The sequence below is a fragment of the Protomyctophum bolini genome (genome assembly GCF_963924005.1).
Source record: "Protomyctophum bolini genome assembly, chromosome: 21".
Taxonomy (NCBI): domain Eukaryota; kingdom Metazoa; phylum Chordata; class Actinopteri; order Myctophiformes; family Myctophidae; genus Protomyctophum; species Protomyctophum bolini.
The window spans coordinates 8,282,402-8,302,966 of NC_137882.1; the positions used below are offsets into that span (position 1 = coordinate 8,282,402).

General features: G+C 44.2%; 1 protein-coding gene across 1 annotated transcript in view; it reads right to left on the bottom strand.

Annotated features, from left to right (window-relative positions):
• csrnp1b (cysteine-serine-rich nuclear protein 1b) overlaps window positions 1-20,565 on the bottom strand; it is a 110,103-nt gene that overhangs the window by 65,857 nt on the left and 23,681 nt on the right. The gene's annotated exons all lie outside the window — the stretch shown is intronic.

The window sequence follows — 20,565 nt, forward strand, 5'->3', positions numbered from 1 at the left end:
ATTCCAAATCCATGTCCCCGGGTGTCCTCAGTCATGGATTGAGGTGAGCTCTGCCCACTATTCCCATTATATGCCTGCCTTTTCACACACTGTTAGGTACAGAAAGTAACCAAGTGTTGAAGGCCAAAACACTGTGTTTTTATACCACTGAATAATTTATATATTTTTCTTATGCTATTCCTCTAAAATGGGAATATATAGGCTACTGTATGTATGGTCTCAAGTGTAGCTTACGTCATTGTATTGATGATATAAAGAAGGTTTATTTGTCTCAACTCAAAAAAAATGTACAAGTATGTCTGGTAGCATCATGTTATGCTTTAGCTATTGAAAAATAGCAGATCTACAAGCTCATAGCGCGCCACCGAGTGGCGCGCTACGAGCTTGTAGGTCTGCTATTTTTGAAAAATCGAAGAACGACTGACATTTTTAGAATCTGATCTCAGGTCAGAATGGGTTGATCAGACCAGTGTGTGTCCAGTGGGAAACCTCGTATGAATCTGATCTCAGGTCAGAATGGGTTAAAGCCTCTTTCACACGACGTGCACTGCAATCTTGTCCGCAATACAGTGCTACATCAACATAACAATAACAAGGCTAGAGTTGATCAAAGTTACTCAATATCACAGTTTCACTTCCTTCAACACACCTGTATTTTAAATAATCAATGAGACATGACAAGTTTGAATCATTTGTTGTTGATACAGTATACCGGTAATATATTATGAAAAGAAAGCAAACTGAACAGCTTTTGGTTGGTACTTAACCCATTCTGAACGGGAACCCATTTTGGTGTTTAGCATCATGTTATGCTTTAGCTATTGAAAAATAGCAGATCTACAAGCTCATAGCGCGCCACCGAGTGGCGCGCTACGAGCTTGTAGGTCTGCTATTTTAGAAAAAACGAAGAACAACTGACATTTTTAGAATCTGATCTCAGGTCAGAATGGGGTTAATCAGACCAGTGTGTGTCCAGTGGAAACCTCGTATGAATCTGATCTCAGGTCAGAATGGATTAAATATGTTAAATAACGATTTAACCGTCAATCACACATTAAACTATACTACTTAACTAAATACTAAGTTATACTAAGTTAACTAAACTACTTATCTAGGATTTGCCTCCAGTTATCAAGGTCATTATTTGAATAGAACAATAAAGCTACTACTTGAAGTGAAATGGAAACGGCGCTGTAGAAAATATGACTTTGAATGGCAAACAACCGCCTGGGGCAGTTGGAACTGATGGAGGAGAAAAACTAAATACTAGCCACAAAAGTTAATATAATACCATCACTATTTTAATTTACTGAATAACTTGATTTAATACAATTTGCTAACATAATAATAATAATTTAAACTTAATAAGCTATTTCAGTGAAGTTTCTATTTTTTCATACCTTCCTACCATCCTGTGAATTCGCAGGGGTGAACGGTATAGGACGGTATTTGTGTTTAAAGAAAAGGGGCATTCTGAATAAAGTTTCTATGACAGTGTGTTTTGAATAAAATGCTAAAATTATGGTAATTCTAGTAGCCTATATAGATTAACTTTCATGCATCATCTGATCGAAGGAAATAAGGAATACAGGGAAAAGTTTCAGTGGTTCAACAGTTATAGGCCAAAAAATAACACGAGTCCACGACACAGACACTCATAATACATTATACATACTCATACATAATTACAATTAATACATAATTCATTTGGGGGTCCTTGATATGAAAATGTTTGAGAACCTTTCCTGACCTACAGTACTGAGCTAATCTGAAGCAATCAACACGTCACCTGGTAGAGGTAGATTGTATAATAGTGTCTGAACTACAGCCTGGTGCATGCCATGGTCTAGCTGCATGTTTCCATTCTACTGCTCGATCAAGGTGTCAGACTGGCTGATGCACGTGAGTCATGATGTCCCAGGACCTTCTAGCTTTGAGGCCACACTGCTACCCTACTGCTCCATCATGTCCCCTCCTGCTTTGTTTTCAAAGTAAATATCCACCCAGTTTAAAAGTTTGAGCTCGTGCAGAATGTAGGACAGGGTTTGTATTTATCTTCAAACTAAATCTGGAGCACATGTGGCACTGACAGACCTTAAGTTGGAATATATATATTATTGATTGATCCTTCCATTGCTAAAAACGCCACGGTTCCACCAGTGGTCGGTCATGGGGATAAAGAGGTCAAAACGGTTGTTGTGATTTCTCCACATATCAACTCGCCAGCATAAATCTCCCCGTGACACATCAATCAACGTCGTCCATCTAATGTAATAATCTGATTTATAAGACGGAGGTCAGTGATGCAGCTCGCCCACCCTAATAGAACACAATACACTCCAATAATGCATCAGACTCTAGACAGCCCTGTAAACGTTAGTGCTGCTCCTCAGACATTGGTTCCTAATACAACCTTCAAGGTATGGCCCTTATTCATCACCTTTCAAATTAACATGAATCCTATGAGTCTTGTAGAGATGCAATTGTTGGGAGTAAAGGGGAAAATGCAGTGGACCAAGTACTGAGCCCTGGGGGAACGCGGTCAATAAAATATATAGGGTGGAATGATGAAACGTAAGCGTTCGTTTATAGGTGTCTGCCAATAAAAAGGGGGGGGGGGGGAATGTAAGTACTTTGTCCTTGAATTACATTTTGGATGCACCTTTTTGGAATTCTTTCAATTCCTTTTTTTGAAAAATATATAGGGTTTAAGCACATTCAAGGTGAGCACTATTGTCTCCATTTGCTACATGTTTGTAATACAGTAAATACAATATACAATATTATTATTTCTTTGTTATACAGTATATTTTTGGGGGAGTATTTTGGAATTATGGAATACTACAGCATTCAGAAATCAAATCCGAGCTATTATTATTATTATGATCTTTGGTGGAAATACATGTTTTTATAATGCATGTGTTGCTCTTTGTGCTCGTCGGTGTCATACCTTTGGTCAAATGCTGTAATGACCATGGTCATTATGGTGAATTGATTCATTGTTAGCCTGATGGACGAGGAGATGGGCTGTGCATTGTTATGGTTATCAACCCTTGTGTAATGGTGAGGAGATGAGGGCAAGATGCAACAGCTGCTGAAAAAGGTGTTTGAATAATTATTTGCAGAGTTTCACATAATTGTGAAACATGAGAATCACATTTTTATTAATTTTTTCAACTAATTAAGCCCCTAGTCAACAAGAATCTAAAAGCTAAAAAAAAAAAGAAGAAGAAAGGTGGAAAACCTAGACAAACTTGAAAGCCAGAGGCATGATAAATCAAATCAAGAGCTGGGAACGACTAAGAGGTTGTAAATTATACAACATAAGAAAAGGTCCACTAGCATTAGTAAAAAACGGAGGAGGGAGGAATGAATGAAGGAGGAATGATGAAAGGAAGAGGTGAAAAGCTGAAATGTGGCTGGGGCTGTTTAAAATTATCTCAATTTCATCAAAGTGATTATTGGGGGCACTTAGCAGCTTTCATATTAAAATGATTAAGCCCTCTTTGAAAAACCAAGAGCTGGTGTGGCTGCAGAGACGGCAGGAGGCCTTAGAATGAAAGGTTTCCACTGGCTGGAGAACAATGAGTGTTGAATATATTAAAGCCTCTTTCACACGACGTGCACTGCAATCTTGAAGTTATCTAGATCTAAACCTCAATAGGACCCGACCGGTGGTAACGCGTTACAAAGCAAGATTACTTTTGTTTGTGTAATGACTAACATAACGCAAATTGATTGATTGAATACTACGTTAACAACAAACTGTTTGTAAATAGTACAGTGGTACGACTGTACAGTGGTGATAAAAGGATAACGCAAAAGCCCTGAGGGCTTGTTTGTTTCCAATGGTGGTCCTGTTCAAAGAAATAATCTGTTACTTAACAATTTGCTATTGCTTGTTTCTTCTGTTGCCACAAATGAAAAAGAAAATACAGAAGCATTTGCACCGTTTTTGACAAGGCACGCGGGATACAGTACGTCACGTGTCAGAGCACAATGTGCAGCCTTTACGTTGGTGAAAGACTAAGAACATCAAGTGCAAAGGATGCCTGGGTCACAAAAATGAACTTGACACGGCGGCGGAGGGGGTGCCTGAACGGTCTGAATGTCCCTGCACGAATGACTGGACAATTTATCTATTTATTTCCCCAGACCTGGCGCTGGTCTTGCACCGTTCCCATTTTGTTGTGCAATCATCGTCGTGTATTGGCTGCATTCTTGCCTCTCGCCCCAAAGACCATTCTGCAGTTGCTCACCTCGATTAAGGTGTCACTGTGTCAGACAAGCTAATACACAACAAATCATCATTATTTGTATGCCGGCTGTAGGTGTGAAAAGGATCAGATTACTGCAGTGCAATATATGGGGGAACAAAGTTGTTTCCCTGTCAGTTAAGTGCACGAGCCGAGCACGCACGCACACTTTTGAGCACCCCTGACTTCCAGTTGGCCTTAAATTTAGAGTTTCAAAAATAAAATCAGTCACACATATTTGATAGACATTTTGATAGTTTCTGGCGAAAATGTAACAAATTCGGGGGAAGTAACAAATCAATTTTCTGTCTGTTGATGCTTCATATTCATATGAATAAAAAATAAAATCACACATGTGTGAACTGAGCAGTGCAGGACGCTCAACAATGCTGCTGGCTGCAGTTCTTATAGTTATAGTGGTCAGTGTGAATGGCCCTTTATGCTGCTCAACAGTGCCACTTTAGGTCACTGGTACAAATGACAAGACATGAGGTTTACACCATCATAAACGTCAAGTGAAACAGATGGAAAAAACACTCATAAAAGAGTTGTAGTACTAAACAAATCTTAGAGGCGCCTCTGCTACTCTAAAAATGGTGAAAAGGGATTTTGGAGAGGCACTGTAGAGTCTCCCATCTCATGCTCCCTAGCTAGCTCTGATCTTCTCCGTTCATTCGCGGCTATTTTAGGAAGCCTCGTTTGTGACATTTCCACATCAAGGAAACTCTCACAGTAAAATCCTCAGACTTAAATTCCGTAAACAACAGCATTGTTTGCTTACTTTTAGACTTGCCTATACTTGGGGCTGCTTGTTCCAGAGAATACATATCATTTGGTCTGAATGTACTGCCTGAAAGAATGTTTCAGTTTAGGGCTCCGAAGATTAAACAAAGAAATGAAGATGGCAACGTAACCTGGTGTTTTGCGAAAGTGGTTCAGTTTCACTGTTATTTAATTGCCATCATTGGCACTGGACAAATAAGCTACTTTCAAATACTTGCTTTGTTACTGTCTGATGCCATAATATGCCGTTTAGCACAGCCTATAATGAATTAAAATCACACGTGTGAAATGAGCGGTGCAACTATACTTTTATTGTGATGTGATAGTTACTGTACTGTACTCAGTCTGTAAGGTACAGTGTTGTTAGTTATATCTTTATTGTTATAGTGGTCAGTGTGAATGGGCCTGTAGGCTGCTCAACAGTGCCACTTTAAGTCACCCAGCACTCCAGCAGTATTGCAGCTGTTCAGGGCGACTGTGGCTCAAGAGGTAGAGCAGGTCGTCCAATGATCCACGGCCAAATTCCAATACCCAGAATCTCGGCCACTCGCTCACTCACACTCGCTCACTCCAGCATGGCAAAATTATGATGAAATATGCTGAAATATGTGAAATAAGCTTCACACAGCTTACATGGAAGTATTTAAATACGTGGCCTAAATACAGCTAGGTTGAACTCTACTAATGAACAAACTGCAACGATTTATTTGGCTATAGGGACACACAAAGCCAGTCATTGGAATGGTGTGCACACTCAAAAATACACCACCAGAAGATCACTAAATATTTTCTTTTTTTAAAATCCTATTTGGATATTGAGTTTCAATCTCAACCGCTCAGTGTAGGGCCGTCAGTGATTCGTGATATACAAATCCTGTTATCTCAAAGCGGTATTGTAAAGCCAGTCTTCGGGAACAGATGGCAAACACAAAGCAAACAGGTGAAGAGTGTGTGTGTGTGTGTGTGTGTGTGTGTGTGTGTGTGTGTGTGTGTGTGTGTGTGTGTGTGTGTGTGTGTGTGTGTGTGTGTGTACGCGTCTGGCCTCCTGTCATCCACGGGAGCATGCAGCCAGTGGTATAAAGTAACTAAGTACATTACTTAAGTATTTTTTTTTAGGTATTTGTACTTCTATTTGTACTACTATTTTCAATTTCCATTACTTTTACTCCACTACATCTCAGAGGCAAATATTGTACTTTTACTCCACTACATTTATTTGAAATCTTTAGTTACTAGTTACTTTGTAGATTTTGATAACATCTACAAGCTCACAATGTGCCACGACGCGAAACATTGTGATCTTGTAGATCTGCTATATTTTCAAAAATAAAACATTCTGCATAATGAGTACTTTCTACTGTTCGTCGGCACCTCTTCCAAGTTGTGACAAAAATATAAAAAAGGCAGAAAAATCATTTCTGGGTTCGCGCCGGAGACCTTTTCAGAGGACACATTGCGCCGGAGACCTTTTCAGAGGACACATTGCAGAGAGACCTTTTCAGAGGACACATTGCAGAGAGACCTTTTCAGAGGACACATTGCGCGTGTTGCCAAACAACACCGCGGCGGTCGGCCACATTTCAAAATCGCCTAATTCACTTTGCGGCGGACGAAAACAAGAGGAACAAATATTGATCGATTGATTAGCATCTGAATGTGACTTTGCTCGGTCGAACGTTAATGGCCGCCAACAGCTGTCTGGAGTGGCGGTGAGCACACACGGGTACAATAGCCCTCCGTTTTGTCCACATTAAAGCGGCTATGTCACAAAATCACTGACTTAAAGTGAACAGGAAAGGGGTCGTGACCCCTGGAGGGGGTCAATCCAGTTCAGACCTGAAGGGGAAACCTAACACCCCCCCCCCCCCCCCCTCCCCAGCCGATTTAGGGGGCACTGCTTAGCCTTAGAGGACTAATAAAGAGTCCTCTGCGAGGCTCCATTGAGCTCTATTAGGATCGCGGTTCATTTGGGCTGCCTAACATGCGGCTTAAGGCTTAGTCTATCTATGCCACAGTACAAGAAAAAAAAAAAACACACACCGCTGTAATCTAACCGACGATTCCATTATGGCCTGGGCTTGCTTTTAATGTAGAGACATTTCGCATCTCAAAGCCGCGGCAGCAGCAGCAGCAGCACTCGGCCCAGTGATAATGTTTGCGCCAAACATTCCCACGGAAGCCACAAAGCTCCCCATGCAGTCGCCCACATGCACATAGCTGGGGGATATACAGCCCATAGTCTCTGTCGGGGTGGAAACCTCATAGGCCTACTGTATATCCACAACTATTCTAGCAAAATGTAGCAGATCTACAAGCTCAGAGCATGTAGATCTGCTGTACTTTTGAGGCTTCTGTGTGATGCCGTATAGCAGTGGTTCTCATCAGCCTATACTGGTGCGGGGACCTGCCGGTCCTTGAAGGGATTCCCAGCTGAATGACCAAATGGACCTGGATTAGATCTTGAGAGTGTAAAATAAAAACCAAATGGACCCGTAGGGGTCCAAGAGTTAACCCATTCTGTTCTGACCTGAGATCAGATTCATACGAGGTTTCCACTGGACACACACTGGGTCTGATGAACCCATTCTGACCCGAGATCAGATTCTAAAAAATGTCAGTCGTTCTTCGATTTTTCAAAAATAGCAGACCTACAAGCTCGTAGCGCGCCACTCGGTGGCGCGCTATGAGCTTGTAGATCTGCTATTTTTCAATAGTTAAAGCACAACATAATGCTAACACCAAAATGGGTTCCCGTTCAGAATGGGTTAATTACTTAATTTACAAGAAGTCTGCACAATTAGAGGATGTAGAACAATTGTTAATTTGATGGATGTTTTTGCCTGTTATCTCTCGTAGGGTTGAAAACCCACTGCCTTATGGGGTGACGATCAAATTAAAAAAAAAAAAAACACAAAAAAGTCCAAATCTGGAGATGGGAGGTTTCGTACCCCAGGGAGCGACAATACAATGCTGCTAACAGAGAGGTTACACATTCGCCACCCGCTCGTCACATCTCAGGAAGCCGGACCTCCAGGGGGGGGGGGCAGCTCCAGGAAACAGCTAGAACTGCACGCTGTACACTCACACACACACACACACACACACACACACACTGTGTGGAGTGTGTGTGTGTGTGTGTGTGTGTGTGTGTGTGTGTGGGGGGGGGGGGGGGGGGGGGGTTGAGACTGTCGATCACTCCTAGCAACGGGCATCTTTATCCCTAGCTCACCCACGTCTGGTTGGGTGCCGACTCATCTGGCCACACATCACAGCAGCGGGCGAGAGAGAGAGAGAGAGAGAGAGAGAGAAAGGGGTCTTGTCCTAAAATCACTCTGTTGCACTTGGCTGCACTGGGATAAAAGATGGTGTGTATTACGCCCGCCGATAATGCCGTCTGCTGCCATATAGTCCGTTCACAAAGCCGAGGCTCTTTCGTTTTATGAGCAAAGTCAAAATGTTGTTTTAATCCTATAGCCTTAAACTAATTTTATATACTTTGCACCTTTTGTACCTCTGTTTTTGTATGTATGCTGTTGATTTTCCCTGTGTAATGCACTTGTTTTTTTTTTTTTTGGTGGCGAGTGCGGATGTAAGTCTGGTGTATTTACATTGCATTGATACTGTATGTATTGTTCATTCATATGCAGGGGCGGTGCCATCGAAACAAACAAGTATAAAGTTTCAACCATATATATTTGGACGCTGCAGTACCTGTACTATACTTTCAGAATAGGAAAGGTACTGTCTGGACTACAGTACACAGCACTGGTATTCAGAATAGGAAAGGTACTGTCTGGACTACAGTACACAGCACTGGTATTCAGAATAGGAAAGGTACTGTCTGGACTACACAGCACTGGTATTCAGAATAGGAAAGGTACTGTCTGGACTACAGTACACAGCACTGGTATTCAGAATAGGAAAGGTACTGTCTGGACTACAGTACACAGCACTGGTATTCAGAATAGGAAAGGTACTGTCTGGACTACACAGCACTGGTATTCTGACTGCAGTTTGTCGCCATTGTCTACTGAATCTAGGATGTATACTGCTCTCTTTAGCATGATGATCATACGACATCATCCTTAACTTAACCCTCTTCTAACCCCTTTACAGAAAAAAATCATACACAGATTGCTCCCGGGGCTCATCAATAAATCAGACGAGCACACGAATCTCAAGATGCTTCAGACAGAGGAGACTGGAATGAATTTCCAATTTGACACAGAACCATTTTGGCTCTAGCAGCACCAGACATCCATTCATTGTCATCTCGCCGAGATGCAATGAAAGAAACGGAGAGAGGGAGGAAGGGGGGGGTGGTGGGGGGGGGTTAGAAAAAAGGGGGCTCTTTAACATTTCATCTGTGCTTCTCTCCACAGAGAGAGCCACGGCATTGTCTGGAGACGACGCCGAGATCTTCCACCAAGGCTTATTAATTCGACTGCTCTCATCTCCCCAAGCTGGCTATCATTACAGTCCTATATATAGAGTCTCATGCACAGGGAATAGGCCGGGAATGCAGTGCACATATACATTAACATTAATGACTTTAGGCTGCTCTCCGCTTGTGAGGCGTGTGTGTGTGTGTGTGTGTGTGGGGTTGCACACGCGCGTGTGCAACTGTGCATACACAGATAGTCACACATGTATAACTACGCAAAGCACAATGCAAGAACCAACTGTGTCTCCCCTGGCATGAAATAAACATTCCTTTGTTTGCCAACAACGCAATACAAGGATGCTTCCTTGTAGAAAACCATATTTGTGGTTGTTGAGCGATGAGACTATACATCTTTTATTTCTCTTGCTCCACCGCAGAATGCATGAGACCGCTCCGGGCGAGAGCAGAGCGTCTAATCCCAGATCCTCGGCGGGTTGGTCGAGTGCAGGCTCCCACTGAGTTTGCTAATGAACAATCATCAAGCCCCTCTTCCCCCCAGGTGGCTCGTTCGTTAGTTGCAAAGGAGCAGTGCTCGCTCGGCTGCGTTGTTGAATGCAGGATTACATTGCGGCGGCGGCCCTTCCTTAAGTTAGTTACTTAACCCTTATCTTGATGGGGGTCTCCGACAGTCCATTATACATTTTCGACTTTTTTTCTTTTTTTTAATACATTTTCCACATTTTTGTTAATAAATCAGGATCCGGTGTCTGTCCGCTCGTCCCCACATTTATCACACGGAAGGCACATTATATCCGTCACAATCAATCGCAGACCACAGCGAAAGCCCTGAAAGTTAATTATATGACTCCAGAGAGTGTAAAAATGGCACGGGAATTTTACCGTCTGTCTTTGACTCTTTGGTATGCCGGTCTAAGCAGCACATGTTCAGGAGAGAAGCATCCCTCATGCTTCAGATAACCAGAGGGGATATATTGGAGTGGGGGCTGGGGGGGATGGGGGGGTAATATCTAGTGCTACTTTTGATTGAAACAGTTTCTAAACACTACAGCGGTACAATTATACAATGATGCTAAGAAGATAACACAAAGAGCTGTATAGTGCTTGTTCCCATTGTGGTCCTGTATATCAATTACACGATACTAGCCAAAAATAACCGATCAGGTTCTTGAGATAAGATATGTTGCACACAAAAAGCTGTACATATACAAAGCCTTTGTCTTTCACTGCCACTCCGTAGCACAGTGGTTCACAAACGTTTCAGCTTGAGACACAAAACAGAGATTAGACGTTTTGCGCGGGACCCAAACTTGTGAAAATAGCACATCTACAAGCACACGTGTGGCTTCGCTATACTTCTTATTCATTATTTTTATTCATAGAATTTCTTAGATTTGTTTGTTGTATGTATAAAAAAAACACTTTTCAAATATATATATATTTTTTAAATATAGAGAAAAGAACATTAGATTTTTACTCAAAGTCGTGACCCATAAAAATGGGTCCATGACCCACAAATGGCTCCCGACCCGCTGTTTGGGGAAACGATCTAGCCCTCCTCCAGCTTCCACTCTTCAGGCCAATGGTCCCCCACAGCCTGGGTGGCTCCGTATTTGGGAAGCAGATGGTACATGGGGAAGGAGGGGGAGGCCAGTGTCCCCCCTAGCACAGGGCCGGAGGCCAGAGGCGGGGGTTTACAGGGGACATCCACCCAACCCAGGCAGAGTAAGCATGCGACCCCTCTCTCACTCTCTCTCTGACTGGCTGCCCTCCGGACCTGAGCACGCTCATGCAGCCATGCAGAAAGCAAAGACAAGGCCAATGCCATTCTCCCCCACACATACACACGCACAGACGCACACGCACACACACACACAAGATCTGGGATAGGTCGATTCCCCCTGCTATTTCCCCCCCATCATGGGTCTCGTTTGCGTGTAACGTTGTTCACGAGCTGCTTTTTAACTGACAGCGGGGATGAATGAATGATTTATTCGGGCTGTTTTTCCAATTGTCAGAGACGGATGGCAACAATAGGGGTTTTGTCCTTGCCGGTGAATCGGGCAATCTACCACTTTAGACACATCTACCCTTGCATTGTTGTCATCCACGAAGGGTGCTGTATAAACTGGCAGTTCCGGGCGGGGAAGTGAATCCGGCAACAGCGCGGGGGTTTCGCTTCAGACCTCAGATAAAGTACTCCGGGGACCTCCCGCTGTTCGGCACTCGGCGGAACGGAACATGAAAAGGGTGCAAAGCGCAGGTGAGAGGAGAGAGGGAGTCTGTTGCGCCGGCAGATTAGAAACACTCCGCGCCGCATCAACCCCAAGACTAAAGCCCAGAGTTGTACTCTGACATTCGCCGGTGTTGCGTGCCAGAAATAGCCGATCTACAAGCTCACGACACGTCTCAACCGCCATGCGCCGTGAGCTCGCAGATCAGCCATGTTCGGCAACGTGGCATAAATTAAGCATAGCGGCTGCAGTATCTCTATCCCCTCAGTCTCTTTGAGATCTTTATGCAAATAGGAGCCTGGAGAACGGGGAGGATTAATTGCTCTCTCTGTGGACCCGGCGCGTAGAGCCGCAGTAGCAGAGGATTGTGGGTCAGCACACGCGGGGGGACCCACAGGACACAGTGGGCATTATAGCTGCCAGTCTCCAGCTGACGACTGGCACCTGGACACAGAGTTCTCTGACGAGCCCCCAAAACGCACACGTCCCCCTCCCGTCTTAACCCATTCTGACCTGAGATCAGATTCTAAAAATGTCAGTCGCTCTTCGATTTTTCAAAAAGTAGCAGACCTACAAGCTCGTAGCGCGCCACTCGGTGGCGCGCTATGAGCTTGTAGATCTGCTATTTTTCAATAGCTAAAGCATAACATGATGCTAACACCAATATGGGTTCCCGTTCAGAATGGGTTAAAAGGAGCAGTTCACCCAAAAGATGGCTTATTTTCTATCCATTACACACCGCACGAAGCCTTAAATTCAATGGAGATTTTGGGGGTTTTACTTTTTTTGTCGCATTCCTAAGCCAATAATATGACGGCCGGGTCATCGGTCAGTATAGGAGCCTCAGATGTTCATCAAATTATTGGCTTAGAAATGCGAGAAAAAAAAAATCACAAAAATCTCCATGAATTCAAGGCTTCATGGGGTGTGAAATTGATAGAAAATAAGATTGTTTGGGGGGTGGGCTATATCTCCTTTAATTAAATACATAAATCTGTCATGCTATATGATATACTACAATGTTGCATGTATCAACTTGCTTCAGCCATAATGACTAATATATTCGGACTTGTATCATATGGTATTTATTGGGGATTTCAGTTTACCCTATCTGCAATTAGCTGATAAATTGGCCTGAAAGCACTATTTTGCATATGAATACACAACCATTCACATTCATTTGGTCATGGGAATATTAAAGCAATGCATGCCGATAAACAATTAATGACGGGGGGGGGGGGGATTAATTAATCAACGGATGAAGAAGCAAGGAATCGCGGAGGATATGAAGAAAATGGCAACTCGCTTAAGTTGTAATGTGATTCAAGCACGCTTGTTTGTTTGTATGTTATTTATTTAATCTCCTCTTATTCCAGAGAGCGAACAAACAAGCCACGCATTTAGACAGCGGGAGTTTATATCGCTGTGGGACAAAAAAAGAAAGAGCACTGCAGAGAGAGAGAGAGAGAGAAACGGCCACAATAAGAGAGAGAGAGAGAAACGGCCACAATAGGCTGAGCTTGTGTTTATTTCCTGCAGGCATGCAGCTCTGCATGCTCCCGTGTCAGTCTCGCTCACTGCCGCCAGTGACCAAATCCATCATGACATGTGCACTGCACAACAAAGACCTACAAGAGAATGCCTGCCTTTAGCGTGCGCGTGCGTATGTGCACACGCACACGCGCACACACACACACACACACACACACACACACACACACACACAGAGCACTATCTCCCCAGAACACAAGTCTATCCCTGTGTGCGCAGGGAGCGTCAACATGTCACTAGAACACAGACAAATCTGTAAGTAGGGTGTCCAAGATGAGAGCCCCCCCCCACCCACCCACCCCCATCAAATAGCTGCACTTCCAGTGCTACAAATCAAAAATATAAATAAATACAAGCTGATGGCTTGCCAGAGCAGCCAGGGAACCGAGTCAATGCGCAACATATTCCCAGATAAAAGCCTCTTTTTTTGGGGGTGGGGGGTATCGTGATAGTCCAGTTGTCAGTACTGTATGTTCCAAAGCAATTCTTTAAATCAGGAGATTAGGGAGTGCTATGGTGATTAACCCATTCTGACCGGGCACCCATTTTGGTGTTGGCATCATGTTACGCTTTATGTATTGAAAAATAGCAGATCTACAAGCTCATATCGCGCCACCGAGTGGCGCGATACGAGCTTGTAGGTCTGCTATTTTTGAATAATCGAAGAACGACTGACATTTTTTTAGAATCTGATCTCAGGTCAGAATGGGTTCATCAGACCAGTGTGTTGTCCAGTGGAAACCTCGTATGAATCTGATCTCAGGTCAGAATGGGTTAAGCTCATTTGAAGTATTGGGGAGTATCCGTCTGGGCATTGGCAAGAGCCACTTTTTAATTAATCCGGTAATGGATGAGGAAAAATAAGCACTCTTCCTACACACATATCAGCATTTTGCTGAAGAGGAGGAGGAGGAGGAGGAGAAGGAAGCAGAAGAGAGGAGATGGGGGGGTGGCGGTTGGTTGGGGGTGATTTTTTTCTTCTTTTTTTTTTAAAGCAGACAGTGAAATGGAGCACATTGCCTACAGGGAAATTAGCGCTGAGTGCAGCCTGATGAATGCACCATTGTATCTGTGCTTATAATGGAAAAACTGGAGAACCAACGTATGCTGGGGGTTTTTCCTTTTTTCTTTCTTTCTTTGTTGCCTTCTACCACCCACAAACCCCACCCCACCCCCCCACCCCCCCCACCTTGCTCTTGCCCTTGTCCATGAGGTTTTTTTCCCCCTGGATACAGGGGGATGTGAGAGGATGTAAAAAATCACTCAACGAGGGGGTTCACAGTTACGTACGGCAAGGAGCCAGACCAGTGAGATGGCAGGGATATATGGCCAGGTGCTGTTGCCAGATGTTGCGAGAGAAATAAGCAACCTGGTTTATTATGAAAACGAGCCCAAAAGAAGCGAGCCAGGTCGAGAGCAGTTTAAATCTACCGATTGATTCAGTGATTGATTACTGTATTAACAGTTTGCAATTAGTACAGGGTATGATTCACCGGTACAATGATTGTTAAAAGCCCTAGGGGCCCTAGGACCATTGTGGTCCTATTCAATTAATTAAGCCATTTAAATACATTAGTACAATAATAACCCCATAATGCATTGGCTATTTGAAAATAGTCGATCCACAAGCTCACAATGTGTCGACGTGCTGTGAACTTGTTGCGACAGTAGGTCGCAGATAATAATATGAAAACCTGTCTGTCCGTCCGTCCGTCAGGTCACACCACCATATATGGGCGTCAGCCCGTTACACCTCGTGACACGTCCCGCCACCATATATGGTCGACGCCGTCTTCATATATGAAGATCAGACACTGACCTCATAAAACCCTGGATAGCCATGCATGGAGAAGACTGGATCATCACCTAGATCTGCATACATGGAGCCGGCCAGCAACTCTACATCTGACCTCAAACCTCAAACCCTTAAATTTCCATATATGGAGTTGACCTGTTCTGACATTCAATATGTTGATCCTCCCTACCCATCAAAAGGGAGACACCTTCGATGTCTCCCTTTTGACTGATACCTTTCCATTCAACAGGCCTGAAAATTAAGGCCCGGCTCTACCTGGGCCCTCATCAAACCCTGTACACTCAAGACACTGCCTCCGCTGCCACACTTAGTTCTCCATATATGGAGCTGACCTGTTCTAACATTCCAAATGTTTATCTGAACTCATCAAACCCTGTAGTGTACACTCAAGACACACTCCATATATGGCCTGTACAGAATCATTCCATATGCTCATCTGAACCCCCCCCCCACCATGCCAAAGCGCCAGCCCAGTAGTGTGCCGCTAAATTGGCAACACTGGCGATGGTCCACTCTCTTGTCATTCTCTGTCCCTGCATTGTTCTGACGGCTAGTTTCATGCCCCGTGGTGGGCGGAACTTTCACCCTAGTTTTAGACCGTGGTGGAGGGGCGCCGTCTGAAACGAACTTGAGCTACGAGACACACCGCCGAGCGAGCTAAAGCCAACGAGTTGCCGTGGCGAACGTTGCAAAAGTTTACTTGAGCCGACTCAGCCCCGTCCGGATTGTGACACGATAATAAGTAAATCCTCGTCGCCCCTACAATGAACATAACGGAGCGCTCCCTACCTCACTGACTGTCTCACCTAATCACAAGCCACGGCACTCCCTCCAGCCCCTCCCACCTCGGGGCGGAAAACGGGGTCGCGTTCTGACCACTGCTGAGGACCTCACTCTCACACACGACAGACACAAAACTATTAACTCAATCACCCCGTCTCTCCACACTGAAAAGCAACACTAAGCCATTAAAGTCACAGCTTCAATAGTAGTCGTCGTATAGGTCTCCTCACTGAGTGACTATGGATGGTGTGCTGTGCAGAAAAGTAATGTTTAGACATGCGGCCAGCAGCCCCTAATATGAGCCGGTGACTGTTCAATTATTGGTCTGTGGAAAATGAGAAGTCTAAATCATGACAGTTTTCAGAAAAACCTGTTTCTATATCAGTGGTTCTCAAACTATATTTCATGTCAAGGACCCCCAGAATGATATATATTTGGCCGCAGACCACCATTTCTAAAAATTATGTTCCAGAGATTTGAGTTAAAAGCGTTCACTCATGGGAAAGAATATATATTCAAAGATTTGCACACATTTTCAAGATTTTTCCAAAATAGCAGATCTACAAGCTCGTAGGCAGCCAAATCTCAGAGAAAGAGAGTAGAAACGATACCTGCTGCTGTTTAGATCCTCAATTAACCCATTCTGACCTGAGATCAGATTCATACGAGGTTTCCACCTGGACACACACTGGTCTGATGAACCCATTCTGACCTGAGATCGGATTCTAAAAATGTCAGTCGCTCTTCGATTTTTCAAAAATAGCAGACCTACAAGCTCGTAGCGCGCCACTCGGTGGCGCGCTATGAGCTTGTAGATCTGCTATTTTTCAATAGCTAAAGCATAACATGATGCCAGCACCAAAACGGGTTCCCGTTCAGAATGGGTTAAAATGATATAATGATATACTGTGCACATCGAAAAGCGAGGGATTAGAAAACAACCTGCGATACTGATATGTCTTCTTTTATATTCCTGAACCGATTATATGACAAAGGTCTCAATTGTTCAGAATCAGAAATAATGTTTTTTTTCTCCATCATGAGCATGTCCAGCTGGCTCCATTCACTGACATGTATTCATGGAACTTCCAGTGCGAGTTTTGGCTCCCTTGAAAGTGTCCATAAAGGTGTCAGCGCGCAGCCCAGTCACGTGACCATTACCTTTCCTTCTCTAAGCTTCCTTGGTTTACGGGCCGACAATCTTCCTTATTTACTTCCTTATTTAAATCTACGGCGGTGTCTGTGGTTTCGATCAGAACGTCGATGTTCTGTCCTAATTTCTGACTTCATCATGCATCTCGTTTTGAATATTAAGGCTTCTAAAGAGAGATCACTTTTACGACGACAATGTAGTAAATATTTAGATTTCACCTCCCGGTTTTGGGGGGAAATGAAAGGCGGGGGGTTTCAGGGGGAAATCTCCCTCATCTGCTTGGGACTCTCTAGCGCCTTTATTCTGAAAAGATTTCACGGCACAAAAACACAAAAACATTTCATTCAAAAATCGTGAAGATACAGTAGTCGATCTAGAAGCCCTTGTAGATTGGCCATCTTGAATCTTCGCACAATTTTGCACAACACGATGCTTAAGTGGTTAATCGATTTGTTGATCGATATTTTAAAGAAAATCAATAAAAATAAATGTGCTTCTGGATTATTTGATTATAATCCAAAACGTAGAACAATAGAATACGGTAATAAGAAATGAATCGATAGTTGTAGCACTATCAGTATCTGCCAGCTCAAAGGCTTTTCACCCAGGACAGTCCCAGGAGAACTTGACAACTCCTTTTCTAATGAGGCTCACACCCCTTTAGCTTTTAATAACGGCCAGTTGGATCTCCAGCTTGGATACATTTAATCCCGCTCGATATTGTGTGGGGTTTTACTGAGATTAACAGGATCACAGAACAAAAGACTGGCCCTTCTTTGCTTTTTCTTTTTCCAAGTCCAAACGCAACATCAGCTGATTTTTCACTTTTTGCATTTAGTTATATTTAAATCTCTGCCTTTGTTTCACTACAAGAGCTGGGATTTTTCCTCGGCCACATCATCTGAAGAGTCAATAGCACAGAGAGCTGCAGTGCATGGAGCGAGCAGAGAGGAGGCAAATCTGTGCCAACAACAGCTCTCGCTCCTCGGATGCGCTTCGCCTTGGATAGGATAATAAGCAGTATAAATGAGAGATCTCCCATGAAACGCTCCTACTCGCAGAGCTCAATAACATATGGGGGAGGTCAGTGGACCATCTGTTGGAAGATCGTTATCTTGAGGAGCTCTCAGCGTACCTGATGTGTCAGCTAGCAGCGTGCCGAAGGCACGTTCTAGGCTCCAACAACTTGCAACACGAACGTGTTTCCCTAAACAGAGCCTGTTCCACCGCCGCCTCCGCACAACCCCGTCGGAATCGCAAAAGACCCAAGCCAGGGGGTCATTTTAATCACCTCGGAGAGAAGCTGCTATATGAAATAACATCGTGTTTACTATGCAAATATCTTCACTCCTCAAATACCGTTTAATGTGATGAAAAGCCTTCCCGCTTGTTTAAGGCAGGACTTATGATAACGCAGCGCGCCGCTCCACGGTACCGTGTAAATTAAGACGTGTCAGTGTCTATTTAGCACTTGTGACATCCCCCGGCTACTGGACAAGCAGGCCTTGTCAGTTGTCCTCCAGCCTATAACTTCACAGCATGAAAAAAAAAAGAAAACACACATAATGCCAAGCTTGGCCTACTTTACTTTTGCCCCGTATATTTCCCTGGGTGTGTAATAAGTAGTGATGGCATGTCCTCTTAAGGGAATGTAACTCTGAATGAAGCCCTGGAGAAGAAAGGGTCAGACCCTGTGTGTGTGTGTGTGTGTGTGGGGGGGGGGGGGGGGACACAAAAGAGAGGCTCAGCCCTCAGAGAACATAGGGAAATTCTTGTTCCGAAAGCAAGCCACGGTGCTAAAGAGCAAGTATCACCAAAAAGTAAATAAACAAGAGTATTTCAAACTCCAGCTTGTCACTCTCGCAGGCTGCATGAACAGCACTTGAGCGCTCAGTTTTCTGCCTCCTCAATGTTGTAACTCTGTCTTACTCTATGGCACTGATTGCATCATACCGCCGCGTCACTTACCGAAGATAACAGATTCTGAAAATCTCATTCCCTAAACACAGGTTTAGGTCTTATATAAACAGCATGTCGTGTCAGACGCAGCGGTGTCTAACCTCAGCCTCCGTTACAGAACACACACAGACACACACAACACCTGAACTGTCTTTGAAAACCGGCCCAACCTGCCTCCTTCATATGACCCTGAATTATAAAACAGGATCTTTGTCTCTTGCTTAAGGATATGCATGCATGTCTAACGGTTGCGTTCAGCCGCTCTGGATGCCATCCAATCCAACCCGACCCCCCCCCCCCCCCCCGCTGTGACGGCGGCATCTTAATTCAGGATGTAGCTCTCAGTCAGCAGGTGAATAGTTCTCTCTAATCAGCCAGCCATATGTCCTCCCCTGGCTGATTAAGGTTTCCTCCCCCCCACCCGCCACCCCCTTGCTGATTGCTGAGCGCTTTGATAAATCATATCCCCCGTGAAAAATGCTAATGATATGCTAATACACGTTCCGAACTGCTGTCCGACCAAATAAAAGGATTCCGGCTCATATGACCCCTGTGATAAATGCCTAGAGAGAGAGACAGAGACAGAGAGAGAGAGGAGGAGGTGATATGATCATGGCACAGTCCGCTCTAACCTAACCTAATCTCTTTTTCTATTAATTTTTTTCCCTTCACCAGATATCTGATGATGGTCCTGTTCTCTTCCGCCCACACGCAGACCATCTGTGTGTGCCTGGCTAGGGCCCTGCCTGTGTTAGTCATAGCGTGGCCCCACGTGGCTGCCTGGCTCCCCCGGCCCATCCATCCCTCCGTCCCGACGCCTCCATGCGTAGGCGAGGTCATCACCACCCCGGCAGGAGTCGGGAGCAGCGCTGGGTCACCACCAGACCACACAGTATAGACTCAGACCACCAGGCAAGAAGCCGGCATGTAAAACCCTGGCTGTTATTAGCCTTCCAGTGAACCCTCGCCGCCCCCCTTCATTCATGCCCATCTCCTCCTCCTCCTCCTCCTCTGCCTTATTTTTAGAATATGTCTCGTCACGGTTATTGTGGCAAACATTGTTACGATGATGAAAATATGTGACACTTTTTGATACAGACAGTCATGGTGGCAAGACTAACTGTTCAGGAGAGGATAAAAACGTATTTAAATCTTTATCCAAAATGAGTTAATAGCACAGGCAGTCTGCTTCACATACTAGAGAATGTCTGAAATAAATGTCAGAGCTTAAATCAACATGTAAATATGAAATTCTGTCCACAGAAGTGAACCTTTCAAGCTTGCTTTCTCAAATCGCTGTTTTATAGACATTACTCTATAAGCCATATCTCCCAAACTGGTGGGTATAGGGATGTCCCGATCATGGTTTTTTGCTCCCGATCCGATGCCGATCATTTGACTTTGAGCATCTGCCAATACCGATTTTTCCCGATCCGATATTTATATTTTATAGAACAGTATGTCATATCACAGGGATATTGTATAAGTAGTACAATATCCCAAAGGACCACTTCACCACTTTTCAACGTATCTTCGTTAATTCACCCTTTGTCAAGTCCCGCCCGTGGTTGTGCCCCTCTCTCTCCATCCACTACCATTGAAATAAGTATTTCAATAACAATAACTGT